General features: G+C 38.1%; 1 long non-coding RNA gene across 2 annotated transcripts in view; it reads left to right on the top strand.

The window, feature by feature from the left end:
- LOC118987446 (uncharacterized) overlaps window positions 1-20,162 on the top strand; it is a 33,349-nt gene that overhangs the window by 5,968 nt on the left and 7,219 nt on the right. For both annotated transcript variants that reach the window (XR_005066569.1, XR_005066567.1), the window contains 2 exons: window positions 19,620-19,800; window positions 19,989-20,068. This is a non-coding gene — a long non-coding RNA (uncharacterized LOC118987446). The remainder of the gene's footprint in view (window positions 1-19,619; window positions 19,801-19,988; window positions 20,069-20,162) is intronic.

The raw sequence follows: 20,162 nt of genomic DNA, 5'->3' as shown, positions 1-20,162 counted from the left end.
CAAACTTAGATCTAAGTTCTGTGAGGTGCTTTAGCAAGTTAATTGAACCCCAGGAAGGGGCTGTATGACTCTCCAATTTATAGCTTGGTCAGTCAGGAGCACTTGGTCACATCCTGACCTTGTGATTGGTGTATGAAGTGAGGTGGGGAGGCCTTAATCTCTGGGATGTGACACTTCTCCCCCGTCATGTCAACACTGAGTTAAATTATAGGACATTTAATAGGTCACAGAATTGCATGATACGGGAAAAAAAACAACTACACATTTAGTGATCACAAGTAAAAATAGTGCTGTGAGTAAACAAAACGGGAAAGTACTTTTTCCTCAACAGGCTCTAAAGGTGCAATTCTGAAATGCCTGAAGGCAGTAATTCTCAACTTTAGTGTGCTTTCGAACCACCTGCAAGACTTAAAACCCAAATTGATGGACTCCATCACCAGTTTCTTCTTTTTAATGTCTTTTGTCACTTTAATTTTCTATTATTTTTTATTGATAATGCTATTACAATTGCTCCAATTTCCCTCTTTGTCCCCCTCCATTCCAGCACCCCATTCTCTCTGGCAAATCCCTACACCATTTTTTACGTCCTTGCATCATGCATGTAAGTTCTTTGGCTACTCCATTTCCTGTACTGTACTTTACATCCCCATGGCTGCTTTGTAACTACCTGTTTGTACTTAATCCCCTCACTTCTCCACCGGTTCCCCCATATCCCCTTGCAGCTGGAAAACATCAAAATGTTCTCCATATACATGATTCTGTCAGTTTTTCTTGTTTCTTGTTTGTTTTTTAAATTCAGTTGTTGATAAGTATGCATTTATTGCCATTTTATTGTACATACTTTTGATCTTTTTTTAAAATAAGTCCCTTTAACATTTCATATAATTATGGTTTGGTGATGATGAATTCCTTTAGTTTTTTTCTTGTCTGGGAAGCTCTTTATCTGCCCTTCAATTCTAAGTGATATCTTTGCTGGGTAGAGCAATCTTGGCTGTAGGTCCCTGCTTTTCATGACTTTGAATATTTCTTGCCAGTCCCTTCTAGCTTGCAAAGTTTCTTTTGAGAAATCAGCCAATAGTCTTATGGGAACTCCCCTGTAGGTAACTAACTTCTTTTCTCTTGCTGCTTTTAAGATCCTCTCTTTATCTTTAACCTTTGATACTTTAATTATGAAGTGCCTTGGATTGGGCCTCTTTGCATCCATCTCGTTTGGGACTCTCTGTGCTTCCTGGACTTGCATGTCTACTTCCTTCACCTAATTAGGGGAGTTTTCTTTTATTGCTTTTTAAAATAGCTTTCCAACTTCTTGCTCTTTCTCTTCTCCTCTGACACCCCTATGATGTGAACATTTGAAGTTGTCCCAGAGGCTGCTTTCACTATCCTCATTTTTTGGATTATTTTTCTTCTTGCTGTTCTGGTTGATTGTTTTTTGTTTCTTTATGTTTCAAATTTCTAATTTGATTCTTGGCTTCATCCACTCTACTGTTGTTGCCCTGTAAATTGTTCTGTATTTCATTTAGTGAATCCCTCATTTCTGAATGGATCTTTTTAATTCTGTTAATGTCTGTACTAAGTTTCTTGAGCATCTTTATAACCAGTGTTTCAAACTCTGCATCTGATAGATTGCTTATCTCTCTTTTGTTTAGTTGTCTTTTTCTGGAGTTTTGATCTGTTTTTTTTTTTTTTTTTTAATTTAGGCCCCGATTGTGTCTTACTTTTGGCATCCTCCCTGTGTTTGTTTCTATGTATTAGGTAGCGCTGCTATGACTCCCTGTCTTGGTAACGTGGCCTAATGCAGTAAGTGTCCTGTAAGGTCCAGTGACACAGTCTTTTCTATCACCCAAGCTGACTAATTGGGTACTTGAGGTGTGCCCAAGTCCCCACTCCTCTTGTAGTTGAGCCTTCATTGCTGTCAGCATGTTAATGTGAGGGATATATCCAAGCCAATCACTTGCAAGGACTGGCTCTGACTACTAACTGCCATCCTCCACCATTTGTGGAGGATCAGCTGTGTAGGAGCAGGGTGGTGGTGCTCCAGTGTGATCTATAGCTGTCCACTGGATATGCAGGCTTGGGGTTCCTCAGGTGGTGCAGGCCAAGGTCAGCTCCCCTCTGTGTTCTGTCTTGGGCCACCCTGCATGAGGTATAAAGCAGTCAGTTGGCTGCTATTTGTGCTGGGCTTGATGATTCCCAGGTGAAGCAAAGCTGTGAATCTATGCTGGTTGCTGCTAGTGCCACACCTGACCCACTTAGCAAGAGGTACAGGGGCTGGGGGCCTCACTGAGGCCAGCTGATGCTTGTTTGAGAGGATTTAGGAAGTTGTGAGGCATGAGCCAAGACCAGCCATTCACATGGAAAAGTCTCTGTTAACATCTTGGGTTAGACAGTCTCAGGGGATCTCCATGGTGGGGCAAATGGTGTTAGCAAAGTTGGAGTCTCAGATATGGCAGGCTCTGTGTCTCTGTTTGGGGAATTTTCTGGAAAGGGACAATGGTCTCTGCCTGCCTTTCTGTCTGGGAGAAAACTGTCCCCCAGCTCTTGCCTTGATGCCAGACACTTCAGTTTCTCTCTATTTGCCACTAGTGCCCTTTCAGCTGCTACCCTGGTGCAGGAACTCAGAGTGAGTGAGTCTGAATAAGTCCATGTGTGGGTTCTTTAAGAGGGACTGCTTGCAACTCTAGGAGTTTCTTCCATTGACTCAGTTCCTGCCAGATTTTGCAGCCAGAAGCTATGGGGACTTATCTTCCTGACAGTGGAACGCTGGGCTAGGGGTCCTGGTGTGGAGCTAAGACTCCTTGCTCCTGAGATATTACTCCTGAATTTTTAATCACCACATGAGGATGTGGGACCAGCTCATTCTGTATCTCTGCCCCTCCTACCAGTCTGGACGGATGTGGTTTTTAAAAATCTGTAGCTGTCAGACTTCCATTTAACTCAGTATCTGACTGTTCTGCGTGATGGTTGTTCTATAGTTTGGTTGTAGTTTTGATGTGGTTGTGCAAGGAAGCCAGCCCTGTTTACCTATGCTGCCATCTTGACCAGAAGTCCATCCCGTTTCTGATTTAGTAACTCTGGGAGATCATCTGCAGATTTGAATTTCTAACATGTGCTCACTTGATACCTATGGTAGTGATTCCTAGAATGTATTTTGAGAGCTACTAGATCTGGTCTAATAGCTCATGTAAGATGGTTTCAGCCTAAGGTATGGACAGAGTTAAAATAAGCATAATTAGACATCATGGTAATAGATGATGATATGTCATGCAAAATTTTAAAGTAGTGCAACTATAAATTAACAGCCTCCTCAAAATAACAGCACTTCCTCAAAAAAACTAAATAATGTTTCAAGGACAAGATTTACAGGCCAGTAATATCCAATTCCATTTTACTTTCTGAATAGATTTTTGCAAAGTTTTCCTGGGTCCCTTTCTGCCTCTAGTTTTTTTCTTGAGGTTTTTCAAGTAGCATTTTCTTAATGACATTCTTCTAAAGGACTGGCTTCACTGAGTCTATGAAATCTGTTCTGAGTTCTTCATTGTTAGCTTAAATCTCATATCTTTTTCCACTGCCTTCTCTAGCTCCTTGAAGGTTCAGGCCTGTCCCAGTTCTTGAGTCAATTCCCAAAGAGGCAGAACATGTCTCTATTAATGGTTCTTGATCTGCTCCTGAATTCCAGCCCGTTTGCCAGGCATTCTGGTATCCCAGTCTCCTCCTCAGGGCTGTGCCTTCAGAGGTCTAGCCAGGAGTGGGGCCACCTGCCATATCTAGACTGATCTCCTGGAGCTATCTCTGATACCAACAAACGACAGAAATGCAGAGTTGAATTTCCTCTTTTTAGTTACCCTGTTCAGGAGGATCCTTTCACAGTAAAAGTAATGAAAACAAAAATCTGTTAATTCTTTTTTTTAAGAATTTTTATTTATTTATCTTTAGAGGAAAGGAGAGAAGGAGAAAAATATCAATGTATGGTTGCTTCTGGTGTGTCCCCTGCCGGGAACTGGCCTGCAACCCAGGCATGTGCCCAGACTGGGAATCGAACCATGATCGTGTGGTTTGCAGGCCCGCACTCAGTCCACTGAGAAAACCTGTTAATTCTTAATTCTGTCTCATTTCTGTTAATGGGGCTACTCCATCTCTTGAGCTAAAAATGTTTTAAAAAAATTCTTCATTCTTTTTCTCCTGTGTTCCATGTTCAATCAATGGCGAATTGTGTTGACTAAATAGGATATCTTCATAGTGTCTCATTTGCCTCCTCTGCATTCTCCCTGTTACCATCCTCTGCCTTGTTCAAGACCCAGAAGAATTGTTTCAGATTCCTTATGTCTCGGAGTTGGAGACATCACAGGTGGTATCTAGTTCAACCGCTTATTTTGTGTTTGAATTTTCACCTCAGTGTTCTTGTTCAGTACGACATATTCATTATTTGTGAACTCAGTATTTCTTAAATCATAACCCATTCAGTCTTCAGAGGATATCGCTAGCAAGTTCTTCATGTCAAACACATGTATGCAAGAATATCTTTTAAAGAAAAAATTACTGTAATATTTAAGGTAGAAGCAATTAAATAACTATGGAGATAACAAAGGGCAAATACATTAAATAGAGCTTTTTCTGTTTTTTCCTTTGTGAAAATGATAGATTCCTATGTTCACTAATATCTTATACCTGAATTTTGGGTCCTCTTGAAATTTGAGAATAGTAGGCTGGTCAGACTGCTGAAAATTAAACCTCATGAATATGAGTGATTTTAATAACTTTAGTGAAGACAACTGATATCCTAGGACAGATGACTGACTGCCTTGGATAATCACAAAGAATGAGGACTCTGATATGTTTATTAATTGCTCTTCCCTATCACTGGGCATAGATTACATGTGACATATGGCACCATGTATACACATGTAATTCTAGAAAATGAATTAAAAATAGCACAAGATTGGACACTTTTAAGGCACAGACTGTGGTCTTGAAATACACGCTACCTCATAGGGTTTATCAGTTTCTATTAATAGTTCTGTCACTATGTTATACAAAACCCTGAAGTCTCTTGGAGAACTTCACGAATAGTTTCAACAGATTCTCCAGATGCCTATGAAGTCAAAGGTCTATGACTCCTGGTGTGTCATTTAGGCTGAGTCACCACTGACTACCTTTTGGTGGACTTCAAAAGAAAGCTTCAGCAACAAACCCTTTAATGTCCTGGAAACCCTTGTCCTTTTACCTATGTGTTTATCCCATCACTCACTAGGTAGCATTAAAAGTTGCTGTCCTCTTAACTAATAAGAATCAGAGCCTGGCAAGTGTTAGACAATCTTACTTAGAGCCCATTCAATATTAGAATGTCATGTTCTCTTGCCTTTTGGCTACAATCCTAAGATCTGCCTAATCAAACCCTGATGTTTTAAATGGCAGAACATAAGCTACCATGCTGATCCCAAATTAGACTTGCCAGGTTTTTAGTTCTGTTTATAAATAGAAGCATCAGAGGAAACATTTAAGTTGCAGACAGATCAAGTCAACTTATGACTAATAATACTATTATTTGGATATTCAAGAATATCATAGAGTCATTGAGAGCAGTAGAAAAAATACTTACTGATACCTAGGTAGCCTAGAAGAGCTATTTAATTTCTAGAGATAGAAAATTCCTGTTCATAATTTTCTTGTTTTTTTCCTTACACTTCTACTTGCCACATAAAAGGAGGGAAAAAACTACCCATCATGTTTTTCTGTCCTGATGACACTATCGTAAAACCACTTTAAAGGCCACAAAAATCTCTTGTGAGAGCTGCACATCCCCGTCTCCTCACTGACGGTCAGTCCTCTTGGAGGCACNAATTTCTAGAGATAGAAAATTCCTGTTCATAATTTTTCTTGTTTTTTTCCTTACACTTCTACTTGCCACATAAAAGGAGGGAAAAAACTACCCATCATGTTTTTCTGTCCTGATGACACTATCGTAAAACCACTTTAAAGGCCACAAAAATCTCTTGTGAGAGCTGCACATCCCCGTCTCCTCACTGACGGTCAGTCCTCTTGGAGGCACTCTCGCGGTGCAAAGTGATCCAAAGAGTACGCTGGAAAGTCTCTGATCTTGGCGTTATTAACGTGCTAGCTTCTTTTAGGAATAATTTAAACACTTTGGATTGCATTTATCACCAAGTATTTTACTTATTATAATCCCCCAAATAACAAAGATGTATTATGTATGTGTGCCTGTGTGTGTGTGGGGGAAATAGATAACATGTATATTTCCACCCACTCATCCATATATTACCACTGAGCGTGTTTTATATCCTGGCACTTACCTTGTACTATAATTTACAAGGTGGAGCAAAAGTAGGTTTACACTTGTATGAGAAACAGCTTACTCTTGTATTATTATTTATTAATTACTGTATCATTTTCCATATGAACAACTGTAGACCTACTTTTGCCCTACCTTGTATAGGATAGTGTAGCATACATCTAAGTGTCTAGTGTAGTATATAGCCAGGGCCAGCTTCATGGGCAATGCAACCTATGTAGTTGCACAAGGCCCTACATTTAGGAGGGCTCCACTTGACTTAATACTCTGCTGTCATCATCTTAAAATTCTTGATTTTTTAATGAAGGGCTCCACATTTTCATTGTGCTCTGGGCCCTGCAAATTATGTAGTCTGCCTTGGATATTGCAACATATGTTTTTCTGACTCTCTACCAGCAATTTTTTGGCATATGTTCTTTCAATCTTTAAAAAATGCCTATGTCATATTTCCAATATAAATGTAAATAAGTAATGCAAATAAACACAGGATCATACTATACGTACTATTCTGCAACCTGATTTTCATTCAGGATATAGGGACATAGCTCTCTGTCATTTATCTCCCATCCAAGTGCTAACCAGGCCTGACCCTGCTTAGCTTCTGAAATCAGATGAGATTTGGCGCGTTCAGGGTGGTATGGCCGTAGACTCTCTGTCATTTATCTCATTCTGTGATGGTTGAAGAATATTCTTTTACATGGATAGACCATAATTTATTTAATCTTCTGATGGACACATAATATCTCCTGTTTTTTGCTATAATGGTAAATACTCGAATATACATCTTTGTTCACTCAACCCACTATTTTCTTAGGAGAAACTTCTAGAAGTAGAATTGCTGAGTCAGAGGGTATGAACATTTAAAATGTGATACTACCTGATTTTCTCCTTAGAAAGATTGTACTAGATTATACCAGCCTAAGTCCCACCAGCAGATTATAAATACCATGGTTGCTACACACACTGAGCATGATAATTCAACTTCATCTTTGCCAAGCTGAGTGTGCTTGCTATTTTAAAAGGCCTTAACCTGAGTTATTAGCCTACTAGGATATCATTGATTCTGCTAATATGGAATGGCAGTATATTGAATCAAAACTCAAAGTGAGTACTTCTTTAGGGAGTGATTTTGTACTGGCCTTCCTAGCCAGGTATTGGAAGCACTCTAAGCCCCCAATTTTTTTTAAAAATGAAGTTTTTGCTTTCCAGGTGTAGCATTCGGTAATGCTATAAGTGCTCAAAGAGACCCTCAGGGACATTAATCTTACTTTCTTTTTGCCCATAACCCCCAACTTTTAAAAACCATTTATATTTTGAAACAGTTTCAGACTTTCACTAAAGTTGTAGAATACTACAAAGAATTCCCATGTAACCTTCACCGAGAGTCCCCAAATGTTGACATTTTATCATATTTGCTTTCACGTGATGTCTTCCTCTGAACTCTGAGAGTTAGTTGCAGGCATGATGCCTCTTTACCCCAAATATTTTAAATTCATTTCTTACATAAGTATAGTACCGTTACCGAATCAGGAAAATTGATACAAAAATTATTATCTGGAGACATTATCTAAATTTCATTAATATTCCCAATAATTTCCTTCATAGAAAAAGAAGAAAAAAAGATGTTCTGGCTTAGGATTTGACCCAGGATCACACATTACATTTAGTTGTAATGAGTTCCCCTGCCACATCCTTATTTTGTGTCATATTTTTTTCTAGGTGAATCGTAGGTTGATGTAGAAAAATACTTTTTGGCAACCTAAATTCCAAAAATCTGATTGGTTAGCTGTTTTTGAACTAATATGTTTTAAAGCAAAATTGCTTAAAAAGGAACGAACTGTGATTCAGCAGGTTAAAGAAGTGGCATGCTCTTACTATAGACCATAGAAATTCTCAGCAGTAATCATAAGCTATAAAAAAGTGAAAATTCCAAAATCCTTAAAAAATACCAGGGTCTTTAAAAATCTTGAAGAAAAGTTTTTCTAGGCTCTTTCCAAAAAGATTGTTTGCCACCTTTTTTAATGGTACCAAGGTGTTGCGAAGAACAAATAAAGTCAGCCTCAGGAGGGGGAAAAATAGCAAAACAGATGTAATGAGAAATGACTCAACACCAGAGACAAGGGACATTTGTGTTCTTTGTAGGATGACAGTGAACAGCCTTCTTTCTCTTGAATCTTTTATTAATAACCAAAATAGTGTGAGGTATGTTGACTGGGTAAATGAAATCTTTCATTATGGTTAATGCTTGAATAGATTTCCTGAAGTCTATTCAAGTCTATGTGATAAAGTCTATCACGGACTTAAAGCATATCACAACTTGTGGATAGTTGTGGTCAGTTGATCTGAGAGCTTCTACAATTTAAAGATGAGTTTATAAAAAAAAGCGCAAATAGATATTTTACTTACCAAGCAAACATTCAAAAAGTGATTACTGTTCATCAGTGTTTTAATCACCTTGAATGAAAACTTGTTATTCTATCACATTTTCTGTTATGAAAGGGGGAACAAGGCACAGAAGAGCAGAGCAGTTTGTCCAAGGTCATTCAGCTTCGGTGGCTAGGAAACAGGGTCTCAGAGGAAAGCCTACTGGATCCAGGGTAGTTGAATTGCATAAAGTCTCAACTCTAACCCGTCAGTTTCACTTTGGGGCTGGGAGCACAACTGAAATTCAGCAGCACAGGGGCAGTGAAGAAGGAAAGAGAAGGTCTAGACTGTCAATTACAGCAGAGAGCAACAGTCAGAAAACCCCTGAAAGCAAGCTGCTGTATTTTTAACCAACAAAATTATAAATGCTTTTTGAACCAGCCGTGGCTCGTGTGGCTCAGTCAGCTGAGCGTCATCCAGTAAACCAAAAGGTTGTGGGTTCCATTCCCTGTCAGGGCACAGTGCCTAGATTGGGCGTTCGATTCTGGTTAGGGCAGGATGAGAGACCAATCACTTGGTGTTTCTTTTAGTTTCTCTCTCATATTGGTGAGGATTAAAAAAAAAAAACCAACAACAAAAACAAACCCCATGGCCTGCAGGAAGTAAATAAATAAATACATAAATAAATAAATACTGTTTTTCTGAACTAAGCTTCCTTTTTAAAGTTCAGGAAAACTAAGTTCACCTAACAGTTAGCAATAGGTCTGATACGATAAGGTATTATAAGGAACGAGAATAATGAGTGAAATAACAGTAAAAGCATGCTAAAAAGATGTATTCAAAAAGCAGGTCTGAAGCACTGTATTTTTTCAAAGTGAGGTAAAATACATTAAAAAATTATATAAGAAATGAAAGAGCAAAATAAATTAGAGTTCAAAAAGGAAGTGACAGAACTCAAGAACGAGTTGGAAAACAAAGGAGCAGAGTTTAGGTCCGGCCTGGAGCCCTCCTCCAGAGTCCGTGTGCTGCGGACCACACCACAGGCCTCCGTGGCAGCTGCCTCCAGGTTTTTAATAAAGATGCTGAGTTTCTTTGCTTCTAAAAATGGCTTTAAAGTATTTTAAGATAATAAATGTTAAGTAGTTTTAGTAAAGATGATTATTTAAAATACGAAAATTTTATCTGATAATTTTGTGGCTGTTTTAGTAGAGTATTATAATTTGAATCTCAGGCCCTGCAGCTTGAATCCAAAGACTGTGGGTGCCTTACTACATTAAATGTGATTTTGTGAAAAGCAAATAAAAATTTTTTAAGAAGTCAAAACCATAAAATTGAATTTAATGTGGCAGCAAATGTCACAATATGTTATGGAGATATTTTACCTATGTAAGAACTCACCCAAAATTTATTAGAGCAATCTTTTTAATGTCTCATTGCATTACCATAAATTAGAATTTTTCCATCAGAAAGGTGTGAGGAATATGCTTAAGAAAAGGGTGCTGTTAGCAGAAGAATTGAATGGTAAACTTAGAACAGTCATTCTCACTGTGGTGTAGAGCATGTGTAATTTTAAAATGTGTATTGAATATGACTATTGTTTTTTTAATACAACTCAAGAAAATTAAGCTTGATGAAATCTGTTCAGTTGGTGGAAGAGTCATTTCACTGTGAGAAAGCACAATGAGGGAATAGGATAGAATCTCATACATAGCAACATAGACCCTGGTGTGTGTGTGTGTGTGTGTGTGTGTGTGATGGAGGTGAACAAGCACAGACTACATATATTCAAAATCATTTTGGTAGATTTTCCAAGCTATAGTATACAGGTCAAACCCATCCCACTCTGGCTGAAAACCACAAATATAAAATATGAAGGCTGACTATGTACAGAGGTTGTATGTTCTAACATAAATCATCTGGAAAACTTTCCTACCCCTAAATTTTTTTGCACCAAAACATCAAGTTAAATGAATGTTGAAAAGTCTTAAAGGAAAAAAGATGGCTTTGTCAGCAAGTTGTTTTTAAGTTCTCCACAACTGGTTCCGTTTTTATGAACCAACATGGAACTGAAGGAAGAAAGCAGTTTTTAAATCAGACTTGGATGAAAATGTAAGTCCTAGGTTCTGGTTTGGACATCTTCAAAACAATGTGGATCTGGACTTTGGAGCCCTAAGTGGGCCTACCTCAAGAAGAATGAAAGTGGAAGGGACTTAGATCCCTTTGCCTACTCTTCATTAATAAATTAACGTACTAGTACAACCTGGCCACAGATGACATTAGCCAATTGATCTGGGGCTCCCTTCCAGGGTGAATATGGATCCTGGATCCCAGGTGAATTCTGCCTGTTTCATTTCCTAGCACCTTAACCTCAGTGCCTCACACAGCCAGTCCCTTCTTACCCAGGTACTGAGTCCTTTCATGCCTTGTCCAGATCCCCTCCGACTTTCTTGTTAAATGCATCTTCACTGCCAATGGCACATTCATTGGAGCTTGGAAGTTAAGAAATAAGAAACAATTTAACTCAGTCCATTTTATTTCTTCTGAACAGGTTTAACAAAAAAGTTGGTGGGGTAGGATTAAAAACATTTGATTAAAAAGAGATTTGAAGAGTCCAGTTTATTTTTAATACCATGACTCTGGGAATACAGAGAATTAACTTGTTTCCATTAACTATATATTTAGCTTTGGTTTTTACATATTATAAAAGAATTTTATAGTGAGAGTATCAGTAAGTTCCAAGGAACTTTGGGGAAAGTGCTGAACTTACTTCATTTTTAAAATTGTGGCTTGTAGTTATCATACGATAAGACATGCATGTGGTAAAAATAAAGAAAACCAAACAGTAAAGGGTTACCCAGTAAAAATCAAGTCTTCCTCCCAAATTTGCTCCATCATCTTCAAGTTCCCCTCTAATAAAGACATGTACAACAGTTTCTGAAGCTGAGGTCAATGAGCAGGTGGTGAATTAATCCTTTTGCAACTCAATCTTTGCCTTCAAAAACTTAAAAAAACAAAATGCTGCGCTGTAAACCTCAGTACTGTTGGAAAGAACCACTCAGCATTGGTGTCCTGAGTCATCACTGGTGTTGTTTACATGTAAATTGGATAGGATCCAAGGTTTATAAATGATTGCACAATGCGAATTAGAATGCCCTGTTGTGGATCACTGAATATGTACCACTCCGGTTACAGTTTAACCGTCCTAAGGAACCCAAACTATGGATACAAATGGTAATAAGCAAAGCATTCATCAGAGATTTGAAGCAATTTTATTTTAATTTATAGTTTATGGACTAGGCTTCCTCCCTCAATGTCAAGAGTTTGAATGACTGTTTAATTTGTTATCTTTGATAGACTAGTAATTTCCAAAGAGATAGATGCATTTAAGATAAATCCATTTTCTCTTTTTATAAACCTAATTGTAAATGTTTATCTACTCTTTGACTTTTTTCACACAAATTTCTTATCTTGTCATGGTCAATGCCAACTTGTTTTTGATATCTGAATACTACATTTCTAACATTATGGTGAATGTAGTCTCTCTTTACAGTTCATTGCATTAAGCTACTATCCTAATGAAAATGTAGAGTAATACTTTATGTAAACAAGTTACTTATAGTCTAGATTATTTTTTGCTTGTATTTTTGTAGCTCAGAGCCCAATATTTCGTTAGTATAATCTGACTTATTTTCTTCCAGCACATTTATCTTAACATTTATCTATATTGAATTCAACTGTCATATTTCTGCATTTTTAGAGCCATTATTGATTTTAACTGAATTTTACAATCCACATAATACACATTCATTTCTTTATCCAGCAAACGTTCATTGAGTATCTGCTGTGGTTCAAAGTTGAATAAGACGTGGTGCTGTTTCTCACAGCCTCACAATGTTTGACTTGAGAGGTCAACCAACATGGAAAAGAGAAACACACTTGAACAAATAGGTTTATGAAATGTTAATACAGAAGATATGTTCACAATTAGATTCTACCTTGGTGATGAAACATAATGTTGGCAGAACAAGTTGTATTCTTTTTTAAAAAAAATTTTATTTGTTTATTTTTAGAGAGAGGGGAAAGGAGGGAGAGAAACATCAATGTGTGGTTGCCTCTCACACGCCCCTTACTGAGGGCCTGGCCTGCAGCCCAGGCATGTGCCCTGACTGGGAACTGAACTAGTGATCCTTTGGTTCACAGCCAGCGCTCAATCCACTGGGCTACACCAGCCAAGGCCAAGTTGTATTCCTGTTTAGAGAAACAGTCTCCTGCTATCCTGAGGTAATTGGACAAGAAGAGCTCAGAAATGTTCCATTAGATTCAGAAGAGAAATATTTGGTTATTCATGATTTTAATTTTTGTTTCACAAACCCTAAAAAAGTTGTTTGGTCCTATTTCCAAAGGTTTTTCCTTCTGGTGCCTACTGTGTCAGCAAGTGAACGGTTAGTCACCTGGTGGGTGCTGGGCCTGTCTAGTTCTGACACCCTGGAGTCGGTTATGAGGAAGGTTGCCAAACTAGGAGAGTGTCCTTAGCATTCTCATTCAGAAATACTTGTAGGGAAAGTGCAAAGGTTGCTCTTTAATGTTGTAGTGTACTTCTGTAGCATGTGTATTTTACCTCTTAACAAGGCAATTTTATATTGAAAAGCAAAAATCATGTTCACTTTTACTAATCATGACAATATTATTATTATTATATTAGTATTATTATTACCACCATAGGAAAGAGAAGGAGCAGCTCACATATCTTAACTGAAGCCTCTTGAACTTCTCCCCAGATCTATTCCCATCTAGTTGTTCCTTTTATCTGTAAATGGTAATTCTGTCTACTCAGTTGATCACGCCAGAAACCTAGTTATCATGCTTGAAAATTCCATCTCCCCATGAAGGGTACTTCATGTCCAATAAGTGACCTACCTTTCTGCGCTCAAAATATGTTGAACTTACTCACTTCTCTTCATCTGCATTGCCACTGCCCTCGTCTGGGCCATTGCTGTTTCTCTCTGGGCAACTGTGAAAACTTTCTCACTGGTCACTGCACGTCCACACTTGCTGTTTCTCCAATCCAGTCCCATCCTCAATAGCTATGAGAGAGAGAGTTTAAAGGGAAATCACAATATGTCATTTGTCATAGCCCAGACAGACTGCTATAACAAACTACTACAGACTGGGTAGCTTATAAATGACAAAGTTATTGCTCGCAGTTCTGGAGGCTGAGAAGTCCAAGATCAAGGTGCCAGCAGATTCAGCTTCTGGTGAGATCCACCTTCTTTGTTTGTGGACACTGCCTTCTCACTATGTCCTCGCATGGCTAAAGAGTTAGGGATTTCTCTGGAGCCTCTAGTAAAATACTCCATTCATTATTACCTAATCATCTCCCCAAAGCCCTACCTTATAATACCATCATCTTTAGGGGTTAGGATTCAACATAAGAATTTTGAAGGAGGTACGACACAGACATTCAGATTTCTCTGTTTAAAAGTTTCAGCAGCTTCTCATTGCTCATCCTTAATGTGGTCCACCAGGTCCTTCCTGATTGCTACTGTCATTCTGAGCTCTTGGTCACCATGCCCCAGCAATACTGTCCTCCCTGTGTCTTCATTGCACCTCAAACTCCTTCCCATCTCAGGTCCTTCTTGCATGTTGTTTTCTCTGCTGCCCTGTCCTTTTCTCCAGCTCTCAGTGGGGACACCCATCTTTCAGGTCTTAGCTTGAATGTTGCTTTTTCTTTAATCCCGATTCCATGGGCTAGATTGGACTCTCCAGGTTTATTTTTCTCAAAGCACTCTATTCTTGTCCTTTATAACCATCACCAGTAATAATTATATAGTTATTTGTGTAGTTATGTATTCACCGTCCATCTTTCTCACTATTACAATTGTCATGAGAGCAGAGACCACACCTGTTTTTCTTTGCATTGTATTCTGAGCACCTAGAGCACTTCCCAGCAGAGTAACTGCTGTATAAGTATTTGTTGAAGACAACTGACTGCAGATAGTCACTAAAACACAGCATAATTAAGCTTTAGTTTATGGGAGTTTGGTTATTAAAGTGTGTCTTTTATCAACTCAATCTGTAAGAAATGGATCGATTAGTTATCTTTCCTGAGCTTTGATAACCGTATACTATGGCCTAGTCAGTTTCATGCACATTAAATAAATACCCCTGAATTGTTGAGTTGAATACAGATGCTTTTTTATTTCTCTCTTTTTTAAAGCAATCACAGAATCTATCCTGTCTGGCTATTCACTGGAAGGTGTTTTGCATCTCTGAGAAGAGGACCCCCACCATGCACTTCTCTCTTGCTGTGGGGCCTGCCAGTGCGTTTCCCTTGCTGTTGCTGACCTCCCTGGGCAGCACTATCTGACTGTCCTGAAGGGAGGTGCCTTGTCTTGCACTTAGACTCCACCGAGACATCCACTTATTGCTTCCGTGTCTTCTTGGTTCTCAGGTGTAAGTCCACATGCTGCTTTCCAATGATGTTGGTACAGTTGCTGCTCGTGATTTCCATTGGCCGGTCTTTTTTTTTCCTCCTAAGTAATGGGGAACTTTATTCTTTTGTTTTAAATTATTTTATTGTTGTTCAATTACAGTTTACCCTCCACCACTCCCCCCCACCCCAGCCAAACCCACTTCTCTCCCTTGCTTCCACCCCTGCCCTTGGTTTTGTCCATGTGTCTTTTATAGTTGTCCCTGAAAACCCTTACCCCCATTATTGCCTCCCACCTCCCCTCTGGTTACTGTCAGATTGTTCTTAATTTCAATGTCTCTGGTTATATTTTGCTTGCTTTTTTCTTTTGTTGATTAGATTCCACTTAAAGGTGAGATCATATGGTATTTGTCCCTCACCACCTGGCTTATTTCACTTGGCATAATGCTCTCCAGTTCCATCCATGCTGTTGTGAAGGGTAGGAGCTCCTTCTTTCTTTCTGCAGTGAAGCATTCCACTGTATAAATGTACCATAGTTTTTTTACCCACTCATTTACTGATGGGCACTTAGGTTGCTTCCATTACTTGGCTATTGTTAATTGTGCTATGAACATTGGTGTGCATAGGTACTTTTGGATTGGTGTTTCAGGGTTCTTAGGATACAATCCTAGCAGTGGAATTGCTGAGTCAAAAGGCAGGTCCAATTTTAGTTTTCTGAGTAATTCCTTACTATTTTCCACAGTGGCTATACCAGTCTGCATTCCCACCAGCAGGGTACTAGGGTTCCCCTTTCTCTGCATCCTCTTCAACACTTGTTTGTTGATTTCTTTATGATGGCCATTCTGACTGGTGTGAGGTGCTATTTCATTGTGGTTTTAATTTGCATCTTTCTGATGGCTAGTGATGCTGAGCACCTTTTCATGTGTCTCTGGGCCCTCTGTATGTCCTCCTTGGAGAAGTATCTGTTCGGGTCTTTTGCCTATTTTTTAATTGGGTTTTTTGTGTGTGTCTTTCTAGAGTGGAGTTGTGTGAGTTCTTTATATATTTTGAAGATCAAACCCTTGTCCAAGGTGTCATTGGCAAATATGTTTTCCCATCTAGTTGGTTCTCTTTTCATTTCAGTGCTGTTTTCTTTACCCATACAGAAGCTTTTTAATTTGATGAGGTACCATTTGTTTGTTCTTTCCTTTATGTCCTTTGCTCTAGGGGTTGCTCTGTGGAATGTCTGAGATTTTCCTGCCAATGTTTTCCTCTAGAACTTTTATGGTGTCATGACTTATATTTAAGTCTTTTATTCACCTTAAATTTATTTTTGTGTGTGGTGTAAGTTGGTGATCAAGTTTCATTTTTTTGATGTACCTGTCCAGAGCTCCCAATACTATTTGTCTAAGAGGCTATTTTTGCTCCATTTTATACTTCTTCCCCCTTTGTCAAATATTAATTGACCATAGAGACTTGGGTTTATTTCTGGGCTCTCTTTTTTGTTCCATTGGTCTATGTGTCTGTTCTTATGCCAGTACTAGGCTGTTTTGATTACAGTTGCCTTATAATACAGTTTGATATCAGGTATTGTGTTCCCTCCTACTTTGTTATTCAGAATTGCTGCAGCTATTTGGGGTTGTTAATGGTTCCATATAAATTTCTGAAATGTTTGTTTCATATCTGTGAAATATGTCATTGGTACTTTAATAGAGATTGCATTGAATTTATAAATTGCTTTGGATAGTATGGGTGTTTTGATGATGTTAATTCTTCCAATCCATGAGCATGGTACATGCTTCCATTTGTTTGTGTCTTCCTTAATTTATTTCTTCAGTGTTGTATAGTTTTCTGAGTATAAATTTTTACATCCTTGGTTAGGTTTATTCCTAGGTACTTTATTTTTCTTGTTGCTATATAAAATGAGATTTTTTTCCCTGATTTTTGTTTCTGATATTTCAAAAATGCCTTTAATTTCTGAATGTTGACTTTTTATCTCTCTGTTTTGCCAAATTCACTTATTAGGTTTAGTAGTTTTTGGTGGAGTCTGTAGGATTTTCTATTTACACGATCATGTCCTCTGCAAACAATGACAATTTTGCTTCCTCCTTTCCAATTTGGATGCCTTTTATCTCTTTTTCTTGTCTGATTGCTGTGGCTAGGACTTCCAATACTGTGTTGAATAGGAGTGGTGAAAGTGTGCATCCTTATCTTGTTCCTTAGAGCTTTAGTGGGAAAGCTCTAAATTTTGGCCCATTGTAAAGATTGGTCCTTTGACCAGTCTTTACTTGTTCCCAATGTCATGACATCTTATTATCTAGAAATTTATTTCTATTGAAACAGAAATTTTGTTATTTTTATCTCTTTTAGATAATTTGAAAGCTGTAAACAAAAATAGTCCTAACACAGATTGTTTTTTACTGTGACATCCCCCCCTAGTTTTTATCCCTAAGCCAGTTTTCTATTGTGTAGGACAGACTCCAAGGTGGAGTGATCTCTACCTCCTGGTATTTTGTCCTTGTACAGTCCCCCTTTCTTGAGTGTGGGTGGGACCTGTGACTTGCTTCTAATCAGAAGAACACAACAAGGATGATGGTATGTGCGTGGTCACATGGATGAGCTTACTTACTAAGATTATAACATCAGGGACCTTTAGGAAAGGTCTTGCTGAGACACCTTCTCTTACTGCCTTTAAGAAGGAAGCTGCTGTGTTGTGAGTGTCCCTAAAAAGAGGACTATGTATCCAGGAGCTGAGGGAAGCTTCCCTCCAAGAAACCAAGCAAGAAAGTGAGGATCTCAGTCCACAAGTGAGCAGATCCTCGCCACTTGAGTCTTGGATAAAAATCCGACTCTGGTGAACATTGTGATTGCAGAGGACCTGGCTAAGCTACACTGCAGTACCTAACTCATAAAAACTGAGGTCATAAATGTGTGTTGTTTTAAGTCACTAAGTTTATAGAATATTGTTAGGCAGCAATAGATAATAAATGCATCTATCCTTGACTAAAATATTTTACTGACACATTTTTCCCATATATTTACTAGTTTCTTTCAGCAGGGAATTTGGTCAAAGCTTTTATCATAGCTTCCTCTTCCTGCATGTAATTATTTACCTGCCAAAATGTCTCATCAACTATGACTTTTGTCTTAAGAATTTGCATAATTGTTTCTTCCACCCTCAGGGGTACATATTGAGTAATTCCTTTTATAATTGATTTACCAGTGTTTGTCTTAAAGAAATAGGGCTGGAGCTACTTATTCCTTGATAAAGTCTCTTTCATGAATAGGATAACTCCTATTCTAGCACAATGTAATATAACACAGTGTCATTTGTTAGGAATGTACACTCCAAAGATATTTCTCAAATGGTGTATTTGGTTCCATACCATGTATATTATATCAGCAGTATGTTTGAATTGGAATGTACCTGATCCTAAAAATAGCCATATGTATAGGGTAAGCTATAGGCTAGTGCCATCCAGTAGAAATGTAATGCTTACCATGTATTTACTTTTAAAGTTTCTAGGAGCTACATTTAAAAAGTAAAAGAAGCAGGTATAATTGATTTTAATAATATATTTTACTAAAAAACATGATATCCAAAATAGTCTGATTTAACGTGCAATTAATATAATAAAATGAATGAGATATTTTCCACTAAAAAAAACTGACTTTCAAAATCTCACATTTCTTTTATGTTCCCAGCAAATCTCAGTTTAGCTTAGCCACGTTTCACATGCTCAGTAACTGTATGGGCCTGTTGGCTAGTGTGCTGGATAGTACAGCTTTAGCTAGGTACACGAGCATGTTAAATTACAGACATAAAGTAATCCCCACAAAATTCAGCTTGAATGGCCAAACCTTCTGGATTAAAAAGGTACATTATATATACACACATAAATACAAGAAGATCTAAGGTGTGGATCAAAGCTGGGAGCAGTGGTAGGTGCTATGATTTAATAGACGAACAGTCCTTGGCACGTACAGATTTTTATATTTACCACCTGCCCAAAAGAATGATTCTTGTACATTTGATGTGGTGTGAATATGACTCACCCTGGCTGCAGCAGCATCCCCTTGGTGGGTGTGCAAACCTGTCTGACCTCCCTGTGTCTTTATTTCTCAACCTATCTCATAAGCGTTCATGTTCACTAAAATCCTGAAGGAGTCACTTAATTTTTATCATTTATAATTGCGGCATCTCATGGGAGAAATCACACGCTTAGTGGACCATACAGACTTGAGGTCATGCCCATACTGAGACTGAATCTTTCCCCAGTGTCAGATTTTGATAGAGCTATGAGGGGCTTGTGAGACTAGCCTCTGTGTTCCTGCCGGATTCCATGTAAGCAAAATCTCCATGAAATATTATGTCCCATTGATTGAAAGTTTTCATTATAGCACATTGCAATTTTCCTTTCTTTTCCAAATACTATTATGTTATCTTAATGTTATCTGTTAATATTGCTTAATGAGCCAGAGAAAATTCTTTCTCTTATTTTAATAAATGATTCCTTTCAAAAACTTTCTCTTTTAAAGTTTGGTGAGGGAGAAATAAAGCGCCTTTACCTGAAGACATTTAAGTACTGTTCCATCAGATACAACTGATTCTTAGTCATAAAAGGCTGGAGTGTTTCTCAGGGATTGTCTGACTCATGGGTCCACCTCTTTCTCCTTGATGTCAAAGGAGAAGAGCCGTATTATGAATATCCCTTAACTAGTAAGTATGGGGATGGTTTATTATATTGTAAGTATGTTTTAAATATTTCATAATTTAAAAATATTTATTAATTTTTAAAGAGAGAGGAAGAGGCTGAGAGAGACAGAGAGAGAGAGAGAGAGAAGGAAAGAGAGAGACATTGACTTGTTGTTCTACTCATTTATGCATTCATTGTTTGATTCTTATAGGTGCCCTGACCAGGGATTGAACCTGCAATCTTTTCTGACATGATAAAATCAAGAAACAAAGAAGTTCAACGTCACTGCTAGTGAGTACAAAATAAGATTCAAACTTAGGTCTGCTCAACTTCATAGCCGGTGATTTTTATGTTTTCACAATGCCTAAACATGACATCTCCTTAA

The sequence above is a fragment of the Sturnira hondurensis genome, unplaced genomic scaffold (assembly GCF_014824575.4).
Source record: "Sturnira hondurensis isolate 20B ecotype Veracruz unplaced genomic scaffold, ASM1482457v3 Scaffold0005279, whole genome shotgun sequence".
Lineage (NCBI taxonomy): Eukaryota > Metazoa > Chordata > Mammalia > Chiroptera > Phyllostomidae > Sturnira > Sturnira hondurensis.
Note: the sequence above shows the minus strand (reverse complement) of the source record. Positions and strands in the feature narration are given on the sequence as shown.